Genomic DNA, 20579 nt, shown 5'->3' with positions numbered 1-20579 from the left:
TATTAGACCACAGGTGTGTGAGTTGAAGCCCAGGTGCTGTTTATCTAACACCTGTTCACAATTCTGGGGCATAACACCTGGCAGACTGTGATTACATTTAGTCAACCGTTGTTGGTGTCATTTAGCTCAATTTGTATGGCTGTGACATCCGGGGTGCAAATTTGGTTTTAGAAGTGGGGGGACATAACTTGGTGGGGAATCTGGGGGTCCTCCCATTTCCAATGATAATTCAATAATGAATATTGTGGTGCACCTTTAACACAGTCAACAGCTCTGCACCCCCCACAGCAACTTGCCCAAGCCTCCCCCATTTCTCCTTCACCCAAATCCAGATAGCTGATGTTCTGAAAGAGCTGCAAAATCTGGACCCCTACAAATCAGCTGGGCTAGACAATCTGGACCCTCTCTTTCTAAAATTATCTGCCGCAATTGTTGCAACCCCTATTATTAGCCTGTTCAACCTCTCTTTTGTATCGTCTGAGATCCCTAAAGATTGGAAAGCGGGGAGACACTCCAGACCCAAACTGTTACAGACCTATATCTATCCTACACTGCCTTTCTAAAGTCTTCAAAAGCCAAGTTAACAACAGATCACCAACCATTTTGAATCCCACGTACCTTCTCCTCTATGCAATCTGGTTTCCGAGCTGGTCATGGGTGCAGCTCTGCCACGCTCAAGGTCCTAAACAATATCATAACCGCCATCTATAAAAGACAATACTGTGCAGCCGTCTTCATCGACCTGACCAAGGCTTTCGACTCTATCAATCACTGCATTCTTATCGACAGACTCAACAGCCTTGGTTTCTCAAATGACTGCCTCGCCTGGTTCCACAACGACTTCTCAGATAGAGTTCAGTGTGTCAAATCAAGGGCCTGTTGTCCGGACCTCTGGCAGTCTCTATGGGGGTGCCACAGGGTTCAATTCTCGGGCCGTCTCTTTTCTCTGTATACATCAATGATGTCGCTCTTGCTGCTGTTGATTCTCTGATCCACCTCTATGCAGACGACACCATTCAGTAAACTTCTGGCCCTCCTTTGGACACTGTGTTACCAAACCTCCAGACGAGCTTCAATGCCATACAACTCTCCTTCTGTGGCCTCCAAATACTCTTAAATTCAAATAAAACTAAATGCATGCTCTTCAACCGATCGCTAACCGCACCCGCCCGCCCGACTAGCATCACTACTCTGGACGGTTCTGACTTAGAATATGTGGACAACTACAAATACCTCGGTGTCTGGTTAGAGTGTAAACTCTCCTTCCAGACTCACATTAAGCATCTCCAATCCAAAATTAAATCTAGAATCGGCTTCCTATTTCGCAAACAAATCATCCTTCACTCATGCTGCCAAACATAACCTTGTAAAACTGACTATCCTACCGATCCTTGACTTCGGCGATGTCATTTACAAAATAGCCTCCAAAACTCTACTCAGCAAATTGGATGCAGTCTATCACAGTGCCATCCGTTTTGTCACCAAAGCCCCATGTACTACCCACCATTGCATCCTGTATGCTCTCGTTGGCTGGCCCTCGCTTCATATTCGTCGCCAAACCCACTGGCTCCAGGTCATCTATAAGTCTTTGCTAGGTAAAGCGCCGCCTTATCTCAGCTCACTGGTCATCATAACAGCACCCACCCGTATCACGCGCTCCAGCAGGTATATTTCATTGGTCACCCCCAAAGCCAATTCCTCCTTTGGCTGCCTTTCCTTCCAGTTATCTGCTGCCAATGACTGGAACGAATTGCAAAAATCACTGAAGCTGGAGTCTTATATCTCCTTCACTAACTTTAAGCATCAGCTGTCAGAGCAGCTTACCGATCATTGCACCTGTGCACAGCCCATCTGTAAATAGCCCACCCAACTCCTCATATTGTTATTTACTTTTTGCTCGTTTGCACCCCAGTATCTCTACTTGCACATTCATCTTCTGCACATCTATCACTCCAGTGTTTAATTGCTAAATTGTAATTATTTCGCCACTATGGCCAATTTATTGCCTTACCTCCCTAATCTTACTACATTTGCACACACACCTTTCTATTGTGTTATTGACTTTTCATTTGTTTATCCCATGTGTAACTCTGTGTTGTTTGTGTTGCACTGCTTTGCTTTATCTTGGCCAGATCACAGTTGTAAATGAGAACTTGTTCTCAACTGGCCTACATGGTTAAATAAAGGTGAAATAAGAAATTAAGAAAAATAGCCAAACAAATAAATAACTCTGACAAATGAAGCACAAAGACTTTGGATTGCCTTTATTAAGAGTTCCTCTATATCAATTTTCAGCCAGATCGCTCAGCCAGCATGAGCCACCTGCAGGCCCGGACCCCTCCAGTATAGTCAATAACACTGAACTTTCTTCCCATATTTTTTTTTATGTCTCAATGAAAGGTTTGGAAAACAAAAGTTTTATAAAAAACACATACACCTACACATTAACACATGGAAACAGTACACGCTCCATATAATTAATATCATAGGCCTAATAGTACTATAGAGATCTTTTTACTTGCACACAATATAGCTAGGTCACCCTGCAGTGCCCCAACCCAACACACCCTAGTCAGCTTTAGGATCTTACTGAAACGTTCATTATTGGTTTCAGGTGTGTAAGGCCAATGCCAGAATGATAACCAACTGTACGGCAGAACCCCAGGTCCAGGACTGAGTAGACCAGCAGCTAGGGATTACCTAAATAAGTATCTCCTCTGACGTGGGCATGTTTTCAATACAGACTCCTGTTGTCATACAATATTCCATATAAGGCATCCAGGCCTTATGAAAGTTGCGCAGTATACCTTTAATCTTGTAATAAATCAAAGCTAGTGATACATAACTTCCTCCCACGATAACCAACCTTCCAATTAATGGAAATACATTTCTTAACTGCTATAAATGCTAGTTTACACATATTCTTCTAATAATATCAAAATTTCCAAGCAAACAGAAAAAGGTAGAAGGAAGACTCTGTAGACAAGCTGAGACAAACAAACATACTTCTTGCCAGAATTCCACCAGCCTTCACAAGGCCATCACATATTTCCCCTTTTGTGTTTTACACCTCCAGCAGAATAAATACATTTCTGTGTGCATGATATTCAGTTTCACTGGCATATAGTACGTTCCATGGATGGTCTTATACTGCAGTAATTTATGTATTGAGATTATATGAACATGACTGGGCATTCATCATCAATAGCATCTCCCAGGTCATCCTCACATTTTTGTTGTGCATGTTTTGTGTCATCGAGAAAAGCCTCTATCACCCTTGACACAGTTTGGAAATCAACTTTAGAGGTTTCACAGACTGCCTTAAAATAGTTTCAATCTTTGAAGCTTCTTGCTTGTCCAGTGTTTGCTGCACAGACAGAATAAAGTGTTGCATTTGCAAAAGTTCACCTCTACGCTGTCACAGATTGGTCTTCCCTGGCTGCCCGACCCTGATGAGACCCATGTCACCCTCTGATCCTGCTAGGACATGATGAGCATAGTGTCTGAGCGTCATTAAAGTGAAGCCCGTAGAGCTATTTATACCGTGTCAGTGTGAAAAGTAGGGAATTAGCTAGGGAAACTGACAGATCAATAACATTACATTGCTATAATGACTAATAACTCACATTGCGCTGAAAAAACATCAATCATTTGGCCACCGGTTTCATCATTTGATTCAGGTCTAGTGTGATTGAGGCAAAAATAATAGCTAAAGTTAGTGAGCTAGCTAACATTAGCCAATTGGAAAACATCCTACCCAACCGCTCTAAGGCGTCTGCATGGTCATGTCCTCCACGTGCCCAGTGAAAGTTGCAACTCTGTGTGACATACATAGACGGGTAACCTAGGATCATGTTTTCATGTTCTAAAAAGTGGAGATAAAATAGTTGTAGAATACTTCCCCTCAGTAATCAATCTCCATCACACAATATGCCAGGGTCCTTACACACACACACAATTGTGAACTCAAGCAATTGTGAACTAATCATCGGATTTTAGGCTAATCACCTCTTTTGCTCTTTATTCATATCCTACCTGCTCAGCCCTTTTTTCAATATTTTGAGGAAATGTATAATCTCATGCCATGTGGTCAAAGCAATCATGCTTCGCTCGTTCCAACTTAATGTTCAATTTGAGTGCTTCAGCATCTGACTGAGCCCCCTATCCTTTCTCTACCTGCCAGCCATTACTCTTAGAGTTAATACCCTTTTCTAATTACAATGTCCTTTGGGATATCATCATTATAATTTCAAAATTAAATCATCACTCGATTGGCACGCAATGAAAAGGAATGATGCAGATGTGCCAAAGATGAAGTGTACACAGTTTGAATTATTATTCGTTTTACTGATGTTATAGACAGATGTAAAAAATAACCCAAACAGACATATTAAAAGTACATTATTCAAAACATATGGTGTAATAAGCCTATTTGGAAAGTCTTTATTGGGGCTGTCTTTGAGTATAATGGTAAGTTGTTGATATCGCGCTATACTGAGTATTTGTTAACTTGGAACTTCCAAAAGGATATGTTCTTATTACAGATATGTTCCTGTTACAGGCTTTGGTTTTTCCATTTATATTTCGACGTTGGACGTTAGCACGTGGGGCGCGTCAATTGATGTCACCTCGTTAGTGTTACACCTGTGCTGGTTTGTCATCTCGTTAGTGGGAAGGTGTTTCACCTGTGCTGGCCCAGGTGATATTTAAGAGTGGCTGGCCCAGTGCTCTTGAGAGATGTGGCGGGTTAACACCTTTAGTTGGTGCGCCCTATTTCATTTCTAGAAAAACATTCCTTTGTCTAATATTCCCTATTTTCATTTTGCTCCACTTTTTGGTCTGCTTCCTGTCTTTAAGTTTGGCATGGGTTTTTATTTTGTTTGCCTTTTAGTGGGCAAATGTAGTTTGTGCTCATGGTGGATGTCTTTCAGGACCCAGTTGTTGCTAGTCAACTTTTAGTGGACACCCCCATAAGTATCTTTCAGAACCCCTCCTAAAACCCCACTTGTTTCGGTTGTTGTCAGTGACTCTTTGTTAGTTCCCTTTTCTGTTTGAGTGACATTTTTGGTTTTCTTGCTGGGGAACACAACAGTTCATTTGGACTTATCCCAAGATAAATTTTATTATCCTGTAACTATTACAATATGTGTTTCAGTCTGGGATTGTTTTTGCGTCGTTAAGATTAATTTACAAACCTTATTTTTCCCCCTTGAGGACAGTACTGTAGTATTGGGCGGATGGAAGAATGCCTGAGGGAGGTTGGAAGAAATGTGAACAGTTCACATGTAGTGGTTAGCAGTATTGGACACATTAAAATGGTCTCTTACAAGGCCAGAGCAAGGAGTACTCCAATATCTCAGGATGGATCTAGCTAGATGGGTAATGGACATGGATTTGGCCTCAAAAACAGTCTCAAACATTTCTGTTGTGCACTTAAACACTCTTGCACACAGTTCCTTGAAAATCCACTTGATGACACCATGGTTGAAGAATTCACTTGGACTTCTCCATCTGCTCATTCACTGCCCATAGCCCAGTGACTGGTTCCATGGAGTGCATTGAGCCTCTGACAGATCTGATAACAGATGGGACCTGGACTGGGTTCACATTATGATAATAAACAGGGGTTGGAACCAAAGTTATTTTCCAACTGTTTTTGTTCTGAACAGAACCATTTTCTTTTGTTCCACTTTTCTGACCAGCAAAACTTTCTGAACCTGTTTAAATCCCAAAAAGTTATGGTTTTATATTGTTCCTTTTTAAGTCTGAAATATACACTGCTCAAAAAAATAAAGGGAACACTAAAATAACACATCCCAGATCTTAATGAATGAAAATCTTATTAAATACTTTTTTATTTACATAGTTGAATGTGCTGACAACAAAATCACACAAAAATAATCAATGGAAATCCAATTTATCAACCCATGGAGGTCTGGATTTGGAGTCACACTCAAAATTAAAGTGGAAAACCACACTACAGGCTGATCCAACTTTGATGTAATGTCCTTAAAACAAGTCAAAATGAGGCTCAGTAGTGTGTGTGGCCTCCACATGCCTGTATGACCTCCCTACAACGCCTGGGCATGCTCCTGATGAGGTGGCGCATGGTCTCCTGAGGGATCTCCTCCCAGACCTGGACTAAAGCATCCGCCAACTCCTGGACAGTCTGTGGTGCAACGTGGTGTTGGTGGATAGAGCGAGACATGATGTCCCAGATGTGCTCAATTGGATTCAGGTCTGGGGATCGGGCGGGCCAGTCCATAGCATCAATGCCTTCCTCTTCCAGGAACTGCTGACACACTCCAGCCACATGAGGTCTAGCATTGTCTTGCATTAGGAGGAACCCAGGGCCAACCGCACCAGCATATGGTCTCACAAGGGGTCTGAGGATATCATCTCGGTACCTAATGGCAGTCAGGCTACCTCTGGCGAGCACATGGAGGGCTGTGCGGCCCCCCAAAGAAATGCCACCCCACACCATGACTGACCCACCGCCAAACCGGTCATGCTGGAGGATGTTGCAGGCAGCAGAACGTTCTCCACGGCGTCTCCAGACTCTGTCACATCTGTCACATGTGCTCAGTGTGAACCTGCTTTCATCTGTGAAGAGCACAGGGCACCAGTGGTGAATTTGCCAATCTTGGTGTTCTCTGGCAAATGCCAAACGTCCTGCACGGTGTTGGGCTGTAAGCACAACCCCCACCTGTGGACGTCGGGCCCTCATACCACCCTCATGGAGTCTGTTTCTGACCGTTTGAGCAGACACATGCACATTTGTGGCCTGCTGGAGGTCATTTTGCAGGGCTCTGGCAGTGCTGCTCCTGCTCCTCCTTGCACAAAGGCGGAGGTAGCGGTCCTGCTGCTGGGTTGTTGCCCTCCTACGGCCTCCTCCACGTCTCCTGATGTACTGGCCTGTCTCCTGGTAGCGCCTCCATGCTCTGGACACTACGCTGACAGACACAGCAAACCTTCTTGCCACAGCTTGCATTGATGTGCCATCCTGGATGAGCTGCACTACCTGAGCCACTTGTGTGGGTTGTAGACTCCGTCTCATGCTACCACTAGAGTGAAAGCACCGCCAGCATTCAAAAGTGACCAAAACATCAGCCAGGAAGCATAGGAACTGAGAAGTGGTCTGTGGTCACCACCTGCAGAACCACTCCTTTATTGGGGGTGTCTTGCTAATTGCCTATAATTTCCACCTGTTGTCTATTCCATTTGCACAACAGCATGTGAAATGTATTGTCAATCAGTGTTGCTTCCTAAGTGGACAGTTTGATTTCACAGAAGTGTGATTGACTTGGAGTTACATTGTGTTGTTTAAGTGTTCCCTTTATTTTTTTGAGCAGTGTATATATTTTTTACATTTAGTTGAACATTAAATTACTTCACCAATATATGTGGTAAACAGGTCAATCAAACTCGACCAAAACAATGGAATTGCCATAGAAATGTTATGGGGAAAAAATCCCAACTCTCATTGCACTGTAGCAAAATTTGCCTAAATTTAGGCTATTGTTTATATGTGTATTTCATACTATGTTGAGGTAAAAATCGGAGTATAATGCTTGTATGGATGTCAACCCCAACACGATGTTCATGTCATTGTCACCAATCAACTGCATTACAGTTAAAAATAACTGACTACCACCACTGATTTCTGTATGCTAAACCAGCTTATACTGTATGAACGGGAGTTAGCATTTAGCAATCACTTCTTCTAAACCTGAAAAGGGATACCTTCTAAATGTTCTGCAGCGAAAAAACTGACAAATAATTCCAAATCAGACTTAAGTAACCACTTTTTGATGCTAATTTCAGAATCACAGTTGTAATGTCAGTAGGCTACTAGACTATGCTTCGGTGGGGAAGGGCAGGTTGCCTACATGCGCACACACACTGACTGGCAAAGATTTCCAGCTGGCAGACGGACAGACATTGGAATACATTTCTGAGTGACTAGGGCTGTTGGGTTGACCGTATTACCACCACACCGGTGGTCATAAGTCGTGAAAGCAATCAAATTTCACGCGACCATTTAGTCACGATAATTAGGCTTCTCCAAGCTCTGATGCTGCTGATGGTCATTAGTAGCCTACCAAACTTGCTAACTGCCTGGTACTCAGCACTCAATTGTCCCTCTAATCACTCTGACATCAATGCAAATCTAATCAAAAATCTAATCAAACACTTAATGAGAGCCCATGACCTCATATTGCGCAACATTTCTATAGGCTATGCAATTACGAGAGAAAACAGAGTGATGGCCTCTATTAAAAAGAGGATCCCATCAGCTTTCTATAGGCCTAATATATTTATTTTTCAACTGTTCCTAATATTAAGCACATTGCTTATCTTTACAATAGGAGTATAGCCTACCTGGCTGGCATGAAAATGAACCAGAGGAAAAGCGTCCTCCATTCGCTATTTAAGTGCAGAGATGACATGTATTTTTTCCCCCCGTTTCAAGACAGGTGCATGATAATGGTCCATTCTAAATCAAAACGAATTTCACACATATATTATTTTAGAATATGTAAAGACATAGCCTGATGGGTGACAATATTTTCTCATTTGTGAATTATATATTATCACTTGTGAATGATGCCCAGCTAAAGGCAAGAAATAATGGCTTTTTTTGGTGACTTTTTCAAATCAAGTCTCACACTGTCACGTCCTGACCAGTATAAGGGGTTATTTGTTATTGTAGTTTGGTCAGGGCGTGGCAGGGGTGTGTTTTGTGTTGTCAGGGGTTTTTGGGTATTGTTCTGTTTTGTATTTCTATGTTCTTTCTATGTTGTGTATTTCTTTGTTGGCCTGGTATGGCTCTCAATCAGGAACAGCTGTACATCGTTGTTGCTGATTGGGAGCCATACTTAGGTAGCCCTTTTTCCAGTTGTTTTTGCACTGTATTTTAGCCTGCAAAACTGTTTAGCTGTTTTTCGTTTTCTTGTTCAATAAAAGTTATGAGCATTCACATACCAGCTGCATTTTGGTCTACTCACTACGACGGCCGTGACACACACCTCTTGTAGCCTAGCACATAGGCCTATATGTTTTGATAAGGTTTGTATCACAACTAACTTGGCCAAATATACTTCTTAAAATTAAGCACATTAATCCGCTTTACAAGGGGTGTAGAGCATACATAAGCAGTGCGTGAGTTTCAAGTTTGGAGAAGATAATTTTCACCATTTCAAAATGCACCTTTTATAATAAAAGCATTACATGCATAATTGCATTTGCGGTCACTTTTGGTAATCGTGTTTTCCTGCTAATGGAACATTCGTGCTTATAGCCTACTGCCTTGTGTGCATTGCTGCGCTTATAATGTGAATAGCCTAATAGTTTATAAACTTTTTAAGCTTAACGCTCTGGTCTGTTGAGTCGGCGTCATTGCGTAAAAAAAAATTGTTTGTTGCTAGTGGTTGTATTAATTTGGGATCTATCGCATCCCACAACTGTCCCAGACTTTGTTTGGAATATTTATTTTTCGGACAGAATAGGTCAACTTTTGTACTATGAGGGATAGTAGATTGACATAGTGCTTTTGCTGTTCGTTAGGTTTACTCATCTTGTTGGTTGACGAAAAGTAACTGTGGACAGTTCTTCCAGTATCTTCAATATGCACCCCGGGAATTGGACAAGGATGTGCAGTTGCGTCCCGATGTGTCTGTTTTCACTTGGGTCTTTCTCACAGGCTACAAGACCCGATCACGTGATGGAGAGCCGTGTGAGTGAGATGAGGGGAGCAGGCAGGCATGGATTTGTTTAGGGTGTATTATGGCCACAAAAAGGGGATGCCGCCGGGAAATTCGAGGCATTATAAAGTGCTTCTCAAATTGTGAATGAGAGTCTGACGAAGTACGTACAGCCTGCGCCAAAAAATTAAGCAGAGCTCATGCCTTTTCAAACAACTTTTTTCAAATCATCATGCAGCCTTACAATGTATTAAAAATCAAAACATATAGCCCAACAATTGTAGAACAACAAAAGTTACATTAATAACTCTAAATTAAGCATATAGGAGTAGCTATTTCTTAAGTGCTCAGCACAGAATAGCCTCGTTTGCACTTCCTCAAATCGTTTGGAGAAAATGTAATTTTCTATTTAATTCAGCTTTGTTCAATTGTATTCTGCGTAATATAAAATAATGCCATGGAATTCTAAGCGAATCCTGTCTGCTAAATGAACTATTGTAGCCCATAGCCATATGGCATAGCCAGATCAGGAACTAACATAAGGACAACTCAGAGTATGCTATTCTGTTCTTCTGAAATAGACTACATTTTCTTCATTTATCATGTTTCTTTAGACCTGTCTAAAATAAATAAATAATTTATTGTGAAGGTATAGGCTATATTACATGGATTTATTAGACTTTTAAAATGTAGATGTTCCAAAGGTCTGCATCAGTGTGGAAGCCAGGAGATGCTAAATGTGTTTGTTAATTAACGGGCAATTAACATAAACCGACAGTTATTTGCTTGACAATCACCGGCTGACGAAATTGCGTGACTGCCACAGCCCTATGGGTGACAGTGAGGGCTTTGCTTAGGCGCTATGTTGCAAAATGCCCACAACGTAAATTTAACGTTATTAACCAGTTTCGATCACTTTTGTTTGCGGTTCTGATTCTGTTGCTCTGAAGGAAAAATTGGTTTCCGGTTCTGTTCTCTGAACCGGTTTCAACTCCTGATGATAATAACAGCTCCACTAGCAAACAAGTGAGATCAGCTGAGATGTGTAGAATATTGAATATAGAGTAGGAATGGTTATTACTGCAGTTCTACTGCTCTTATAGAATAATAAACAGGGAAAAGCCAGGAGATATAGTATTAACCAAAATACACCTGAGCAGGTGTTAAAGTAGTATTCAGTCCTCAGCTCTCTGTAGTCACTGGACAACACCTCCACTAGCGACGTGCAGTACCCACTTGGGTGATGCTTCTTCTGCTGCCTATTCGGCCGCTAAAAGCTCACGACACATCAGTCCACAGTAGTATTCATCCTCACTACAAGGGAGCCCTCTTATCTCAGCACTGTAGTCCTCTCACGCTTTGGGTGGTGAAACAACAAGCTGTCTCAAAAATGCATCTTTTGAATGCAAACAGTCAGCTGGCTAACTTGTGTGTGCTATACAAAAACAAGGAGTGGGAACCATGTAGCGATAGTTTGACCCCTAAACCTTGTAGCAATTTAGAGAAAGTATACTGTAAATATGCACAACCAACAAAAAGCCAAACACCTTTTAAAGAATCATATTAAAGCTTTGATTAATGATAAAACAGCAAAAGATAAGAAACAAATCATAACCAACTCAAGAGGATGCAATAGGCTTTTTGGATATATCGGTCACGCGTGCTGTCTTCAAATTCCCTGTCATAAAGGAGCCAAGGCGCAGCGTGCCGGTAATTCCACATCTTTATTGAAGGAAACCGAAAACAAAACAATAAACAGGTACGCAGCAAGAAACGTAACGCACTGTGCCGTACACACACAGAAATAACAATAAACCACAAACACAGGTGGGGAAAAGGCTGCCTAAGTATGATTCCTAATCAGAGACAACAATAGACAGCTGGCTCTGATTAGGAACCATACTCGGCCCAAAACAAAGAAATACAAAAACATAGAATGCCCACCCCACACCCTGACCTAACCACATAGAGAAACAAACCCTCTCTCTCAGTTCAGGGCGTGAAAATATCCAGCAATCAAAGCAACTCAATAGTCAATAGTCCATTCAGTAAATAGTTCAAAAGGTCAAAGTCAAAGAGATTCAGTTAAAACCAAAATGTCCTTTTTAAATCCAAGATTACCAAAATAATTGAATTAAGTTGTTAGTTCTTTCCCATAAAAGGTAAATCCATGAAGATTACAACACCTTCACAACACGTTATGTGTGTGTGTGCCCTCAGGCCCCTACTCTCCTACCACATATCTACAACACAGAAGTTTGGAACTACCAAGACTCTTCGTAGAGCTGGACACCCGGCCAAACTGAGCAATCGGGGGAGAAGGGCCTTAGTCAGGGAGGTGACCAAGAACCTGATGGTCACGCTGACAGAGCTCTAGAGTTCCTTTGTGGAGATGGGAGAACATTCCAGATGGTCAACCATCTCTGCAGCACTCCACCAATCAGGCCTTTATGGTAGAGTGGCTAGACGGAAGCCAATCCTCAGTAAAAGGTACATGACAGCCCGTTTGGAGTTTTCCAACAAGTACCTAAAGACTCTCAGACCATGAGAAACAAGATTCTCTGGTCTGATGAAACCAGGATTGAACTCTTTGGCCTGAATGCCAAGTGTCACGTCTGGAGGAAACCTGGCACCATCCCTACGGTGAAGCACGGTGGTGGAAGCCTCAAGCTGTGGGGATGTTTTTCGAAGGCAAGGACTGGGAGACTAGTCAGGATCGAGGCAAAGATGAACGGAGCAAAGTACAGGGAGATCCTTAATGAAAACCTGCTCCAGAGCCCTCTGGTCCTCAGACTGGAGCGACAGTTCACCTTCCAACAGGACAATGACCCTAAGCACACATCTAAGACAACACAGGAGTGGCTTCGAGACAAGTCTCTGAATGTCCTTGAGTGGCCCAGCCAGAGCCCGGAATTCAACCCGATCGAACATCAACATTCCCCATATAACCTGACAGAGCTTGAGAGGATCTGCAGAGAGGGATGGGAGAAACTCCACAAATACTGGTGTGCCAAGATTGTAGTGTCATATTCAAGGCTGTAATCGCTGCCAAAGGTGCTTCAACAAAGTACTGAGTAAAGGGTTTGATGTTTTTAATACCATTCCACTCATTCTGCTCCAGGCATTACCATGACCTAGTCCTCCCCAATTAAAGTGTCACCAACCTCCTGTGATGTATGTATTTAAAAAAAAATTCACACACACCAATTCCTACCCAAAAGACCCCTTACTTTAAGTGACTGGTGTAATTTTGACCAATTAATAGAATTTTCACTCTGTGGCACATCATTCATGTCATGGAATTGCCATGAGGTCTCCCGATTTTTAAATGGGCGGATGGTGAAGTCTATGTGGTTGTTGTTCATATACCGGAAAAGTTGCGCTATCTTGCAATTCCATCATTTTTTCCCTCCAAGGTATACATGCATAACATTTTATTCTATAGCACATGTGGAGACGTTACAAGCTAGCTAAGCAAACCTAATAATTTCAATTAAATGAATGGCTCAGGCTTCCTCTTTAGACATTCAGTTAGAAAATGTCTAACCGAGGCAGAAACACACAGGCTACTTCGGTATAATTTGAGGATAAAACTGTATCTTGGATGGTGATTTGCAACGCCAGCATGGTGTGTGCAACGCCAGGGTTGTGGGTTCGATTCCCACGGGGGGCCAGTACAATAATTCTTTTTTTTTTATAAAAAAATGCATGAAATGAAATGTGTGAAATGTATGCATTCACTACTGTAAGTCGCTCTTGATAAGAGCGTCTGCTAAATGACTAAAATGTAAATGTAAATGTGATTGGTGAAACTGTCTCACGGAGGCGTTATATACTATTTATCAGCTAACACTTAAACTTTACACATGTTAAGGTTTTGGAATAAGTCCTATCAACTTTGAACATGTCTTAAATCTCCTCAATGCTGACATATTCATTTCCTCCCCATAAATCATCCCTCGATGGCTACCGCGCTGTGGAATCATCATGCATGAGGTGTCAGCCAGTCGAATACATGCTGCTTGTATTACACTCATTGATCTCTGGCAAGGTCACACCAACTGCTCACTGTCAGATAATAAGGGCTGACAAATGGCTTTTACATTGTGCTGCTGATATATGGGACGGATTCACACTGGCTCACTACACTGGGTGGTGTGGAGAAGAGGTATGATGACTGAGATAAAGGAGTTGGTGGACGTTGAGGCTAACTGTAGTTATGGAGAATGAGAAATACTGGACAACCATGGGGGGAAAAAAAGGATTGATTAAACATGGTAAGGCCGTAGTCAGCAGGTCACAAAAATGTAAGCCGGAGGGTTTACCTTAAGTTGTTTGATGCTTTAGCACTGCTAGACACACGTATGCGCGCACACACACTAACTGGATTCCCAAGCCCCACCCCCCAAAACCAAAGTCATTTGGGGTAGCAAAGGCTGTTTCGCCTTTTTAATCTCAGTAACCTCAAACACAGCGACTCCCGAGAGTCTGTGTAATAAAGTCGAATTGCAGACTCTGGCTTGACTAATCTCTCTGTACCCACTCCACTCCACCCTCTCTGCTAATTGTTATTAGGGGAGCTATACCAGCCCCAAGGCAGAATCGAACTCTCTCCTTTTATCTAAGATGTTTTCCAATCAGAGGTGAGGAGATGGTCAGGGTGGGATGCCAATGATAACCTGAGAGGCTGTTTCCGTTCCTATTGGGACGGAGGGAATTAGTTCCATGGATTTGGCAACGGGAACCGGCAACACAAGCAAAATAACCCTCCAGTGTAGCTCTTAACAGAACTGTTTGTACGTTTCTCAGAAGTTGTGGTGAGAAAGTCAGGATGTCAGTGAGGCTCTGCCGTCTCTTTAAGTCACAATTATTGACTTCCTCAAATGATTGGTTTTCTTCTCACTCCTACTGTACTAAGTTGTTTTGAGCATTCATAATGAGTTGTATGGTCAAGGTTTAAACAAGGAGAATTGAGAGCTGCACTCAAGTGAACTGTTTTCCTCTACTAGCATCCCCATGACAACTTAGCATAATTGGTAAGTAAATCATGTAATTTTGTGTAGCTTTACAAAGTTTGAAAAAGCTTCCTCGACTCAAGTCGCTTTCTTTCGTTAGCTTGAATACACAAAACTGTATTGTTCTGACTCCCCAATTAAAATATTTTTGACAAGATTATGATACATTAAAAAGTAAGAAATGTCTGCCAACCTGCTCTCTGTGAGATCCATAATAGGATGGTGCTGTACAATGTTGTTCGCATCAATTCACCCTTTCAGGAAAATCAGTGAGTCAAAATTGCTTTGCATCCAATTATACGTTTCTGAGAGAGGTTCAGAAAGGTTGATAATGGACGACAAGCATACATAGTATTTCCATTTCCTTTCCATTTCTTGGATATATGATTAATTACATTGAAAATGAATAATTCAAGGGAGAGGGGAGGAGTGGATGATAGAGAGAGTGACTTTAACATCATCGATCTTCCGCTCTTCTTCAACCATCCAACTGACCTTGCGCAATTCAGCCTCGAGGTTATAGTATACATTATCTTCTGACAGTGTGCTTGAGACAGTCGTATATGAGTGCTGTCGCCAAACGATATGAGTGCTGTCTCAGCCACCGGTACTTTAGCATGTTTTGTTACTTGGCTGGTTGACAACCAAGATGACTAAATGTATCATTCACTGTGACTTTTACACTGAAAAAATGCATGATATTGTTTGATATCCAAAAAGGATGACTGCTTCCCTTCACAGTGAATAGAGTGGTTCATGAGGGGAAAATAAGATGCTTCAGCCCATCCAACATTATGTAGGGGAAAGGTTCTCTCCGATTGTAAAATGGTTTGTGAAAACAATGTTGGAAATGTTCTGAGGTGAAAAGCTTTTTGGCACATAATCTCTCTCAACAATGCAGCTGCACAGCCGCAAGAGAGTAACACAAATGGCAAGACAATCGTAAACGAACAAAGTTATTCAAATGGAGCACTGCACTGGTCTGGGTCTTTGAGAGAAACAAAGTACCACATTAGCAACAAAGATTTTGGGAAACTCAAACTAGTTTTGACCAGCTCGTTTAATACCATATGATGGTTGGGGGTAAATAGAGTGTACATACAGGTATCTGCCAAAATAATGGAAACAATTGAGTAAATTAGAGTTCTGTCAGCTATTATGGTGTGGGGTGCATTTTCCTGGCATGGTTTAGGGTCTCTCATCCCTAAATGGCAATAATACACAGCCATTCTGAGCGATCACCTTCAACCTATGGTGAATAATTTCTATCCAGATGGGAGTGGTCTCTTCCAGGATGACAAGGGCACGAGTGGTCACTGAATGGTGTGGTGAGTTTAAACGATGTAAACCATATGCCGTGGCCATCTCAGTTACCAGCTCTCAACCCAATTGAATAATCTGGAGTGGCGCCTGAGGCAGTGTTTTCCCCAACCATCAACAAAACGCTCAATGATGGAATTTCTTGAGGAAGAATGGTGTCGTATTCCCCCAGTAGAGTTCCAGACAATTGTAGACTCGATGCCAGGGGACATTGAAGCTTTTCTGGTGGCTCGTGGTGGCCCAATGCTCTATTAAGACACTATGTTTTTTCCTTTATTTTGGCAGGTACCTGTATGTCAAATGTGATTATATTTCTTAACTGACCATTTCAATGACTTTTATAAATAGGCTTTCTCTGAATACCCTACAAAACTCTAACTTGTCTTCTGATATGAAAGAATAATGGATAAATATAATCATTTGACCTCATCCAGGCCCTAAGGCAAGGAGGCAGATGAGGACATAGGCAAGGAAGCTTCTACAGAGAGTTGACCTGGCCCATGGCCGCGGGAAGATATTTTGGGGTGGGGGTGCTGTCGACAGGGGGGATAAATTTTGTTGGGGCGTTCACGTGTGTGCAGTTTCCAGCTTTTGAAGAAAGCTTGGAGTGAGATTTGCTATGTGAATTTCATGGGGAAATGGGGAAAAATCATATTTGATTCCTGGAGCATTTAATATCCAATGCTTATTTATATGACTTATTGAAAACTGTCTATGAATGGCTGCAATAATACATAGCCTCATATCATTAATTTTCAAAGACAGAAGTAGTATCAGATTTCAAATATATGATTATACTGGCAAAATTGGGAAGAAGTGGAATAATAAAATACGTTTGGGGAATAACAGTAGTGTTCTTTCTGACAAGCAGAGTAAATACCCTATATTTTAGGGTAAGGCCCGGGTTTGATCCTGGGCTGTGTCACAGCCGGCCGTGGCTGGGAGACACATGAGGCGGTGCACAATTGGCCCAGCATCGTCTGGGTTAGGGGAGGGTTTGGCCTTGTCCCATCGCGCTCTAGTGACTCCTTGTGGCGGGCCGGGCACTTGCAAGCTGACTTCGGTCATCAGTTGTACGGTGTTTCCTCTGACACATTGGTGCGGCTGGCTTCCGGGTTAAGCGAGCAGTGTTTTCACCTCACGTGAATAGTAGTTTCACATGTGAGAATCTTTTCCATCTTTGGTTGTTACCCTGATCTTTGCTTTCACTGACTTTTTCCCAGTTGCAAGTTTTGGCACATTCATTCCGGCAACATAGCACCCTGCATCCTACTGCTGGTTTGCCTCTGAAGCTAAGTAGGGTTGGTCCCTGGATGGGAGACCAGATTTTTGCTGGAAGTGGTGGGGAATTTGGCTTTTCACATCTTTAAGGGTGATACAACTGTGTGGAGGGAAGACCGTCGTGGTGTAATAATATGACAGAGCTATTTATTCTATGTGAGAGCGAGCCCATGGGAATAGGTGTCCACTGGCCAACTCATCACTTTAGTAATGGAATTGTCTCATCTTACAAAGATGATAAGGGATTCTTAACCTTATTTTATCCACTTTAATCATTTACCATTTTCTTGCTCATTATCATTGTTATTCACCATTGTACTTCACAATTTTTCTCCCTCGTACTTGCCCTTCCCTACTGTAAGTGATACATTGTTTACAAAGGCTTTATATCAAAAGCAGATCACAAAAAAATCTATTTAGAATTGTGGACTGATTTCATAAACGAATTTGAAATCCTCTCATAAACACAGTTTAAAGAAATGATTGTGCACACATTTCTGTGGTGAATCAATTACTTCAGTGTATTAAGGTTTCTAAACAGCTTATCATGCTATAATATCGAGTTACATTTACATACATTACATTTAAGTCATTTAGCAGACGCTCTTATCCAGAGCGACTTACAAAATGGTGCATTCACCTTATGATATCCAGTGGAACAACCACTTTACAATAGTGCATCTAAATCTTTTAAGGGGGGGGGGGGGGGGGGTTAGAAGGATTACTTTATCCTATCCTAGGTATTCCTTAAAGAGGTGGGGTTTCAGGTGTCTCCGGAAGGTGGTGATTGACTCCGCTGTCCTGGCATCGTGAGGGAGCTTGTTCCACCATTGGGGTGCCAGAGCAGCGAACAGTTTTGACTGGGCTGAGCGGGAACTGTGCTTCCTCAGAGGTAGGGGGGCCAGCAGGCCAGTGGTGGATGAACGCAGTGCCCTTGTTTGGGTGTAGGGCCTGATCAGAGCCTGAAGGTATGGAGGTGCCGTTCCCTTCACAGCTCCGTAGGCAATCACCATGGTCTTGTAGCGGATGCGAGCTTCAACTGGAAGCCAGTGGAGAGAGCAGGGTTGAGTTACTATAGGAAACTGCCAAAATAAAGGAAACACCAACATAGTGTCTTAATAGGACCTTGGGCCACCAGGAGCCGCCAGAACATAGATTCTACAAGTGTCTGGAACTCTATTGGAGGGATACATTCTTCCATGAGAAATTCTATAATTCGTTTTTTTGTTGATGGTGGTGGAAAACGCTGTCTCGGGCGCCACCCAGAATCTCTCTTAAGTGTTTAATTGGGTTGAGATCTGGTGACAGAGACACATTGACACTGCAACTCAATGTCTGTCAAAAGTAGTTCTGCAGGAGGGGTGAAGTCAGGCGCAGGAGACTTAGGTACGTGAAACACGTTTAATGAAGAATGCAAGTCCAAAGAACAGAACCGACAAGGCAGGGTAAAAATAATTCCAAAGCAAGACAAACACAGTCTAGGAATGTAGCAGGACGCAGCCCAGCAACCCTAATGCCAAAACGCGTAACGTATTCTTAAGGACAAGAAAAAATAATCCCCCAACCTACAACAGACACGAAACAATCCTGCACAACCCCCACACACAAAACAGACACCACTAAATACCCCACTAATTACTAAACACAAAACAGGTGCTACCCTAACCAGACATTACCAAACGAAAACAGAAAAGGAAATCGGTGGCAGCTAGTAGGCCGGCGACGACGACCGCCGAGCGCCGCCCAAACGGGGAGAGGCGCCACCTGTGGACGTTGTGACAATGTCATGTTTCAGGTATTGATGGGGACAGATGCCTATTGACTTGTTTATCTCTGCATCGGGTTCTCTTCCTGGTCCATTGCTATTTACCCAGACCTATTGTCCTGCTGCATCAGATAAGCTTCTCCAGGCTCGCTGTTTCTTGGAGTCACACGATGACATGTTGTGTGGTCCTCCCACTACGACTCGTGAAAGCATGCAGTTGATTAGGCTACAGACAACTTCACAGGGTGGTGAAAGTGAAAGATGAGCTTGATGCGCCTTTCAAATATATATTGAGGGGCTTATTCTGGTGACAGGATGGTCGATGCTTGGCTGCCATTTATAGCCTTGCTCTTATCTATAATATTCTCATCATGAAGGCTATACCCGCACTGTATGTCATCACGCAAAGCCTTTTATCTGCAACAAGTCAATTTGATGGAAAACGGGAAAATGCACGTTTGCGGATTTTCAAATATTTGCATAAATCTGTTGCCAATTGGATGGAAACTTAGCTAGTGATGGATTCCCCCCCCCCCCCATCTTTGTACATGTCAGTAACGGAGGATGGAATTGTCACATACGTCGTAGGAAGGAGACCAAAGCGCAGCGTGGGTATCGTTCCACATCATTTATTTTAATGTGAAACTTTGCAAAACCAACAATAAACTACAAACAAAACACAAACCGTGACGAAAGAGGTGCAACATGCGCTAACTCAAAATAATCTCCCACAAACACAGGTGGGAAAAACAACTACTTAAATATGATCCCCAATTAGAGACAACGATGACCAGCTGCCTCCAATTGGGATCATACAAAAATCCCAACATAGAAAAATTAAACTAGAACAAAACAACAGAACTAAATAAACTAGATAAACCCCCCAGTCATGCCCTGACCTACTCAACCATAGAAAATAAGAGCTCTCTATGGTCAGGACGTGACAGTACTCCCCCCCCCCCCCCCCAAAGGTGTGGACTCTGGCCGCAAAACCTGAAACCAAAAGGGAGGGTTGGGGGGGTGTCTAGTGTTGGTGGCGGCTCTGGTGCAGGACGAAGAACCCTCTCATCCTGCGAACCCGCCAGCATCGGTGGAGGCTCTAGACTGCCGACCTTCGCTGGAGATTCCGGACTGTCGCTAGACACTCCGGACCGTCGCCGGAGGCTCCGGACTGCGGACCGTCTCCGAAGGCTCCGGACTGGGGGCCGTCTCCGGAGGCTCCGGACTGGGAACTGTCTCCGGAAGCTCTTGAACGGGAAGGCGCACTGGAGGCCTGATGCGTGGGGCTGGCACAGGTGGCGCCAGACTGGTAACATGCACCTCAGGGCGAGTGCGGAGAGAGCAGGCACAGGACGCACCGGACTGGGCATGTGCACTGGAGGCCTAGTGCGTGGAGCCGGGACAGGTGGCACCAGACTGTTGACACGCACTTCAGGGCGAGTGCGAGGAGCAGGCACAGGACATACTGGACTGGGGAGGCGCTCTGGAGGCCTG

This window comes from Salmo salar, chromosome 03 (genome assembly GCF_965601325.2).
Source record: "Salmo salar chromosome 03, fSalSal1, whole genome shotgun sequence".
Lineage (NCBI taxonomy): Eukaryota > Metazoa > Chordata > Actinopteri > Salmoniformes > Salmonidae > Salmo > Salmo salar.
The sequence above is the reverse complement of the archived record's forward strand: the minus strand, read 5'-3'. Positions refer to the sequence as shown.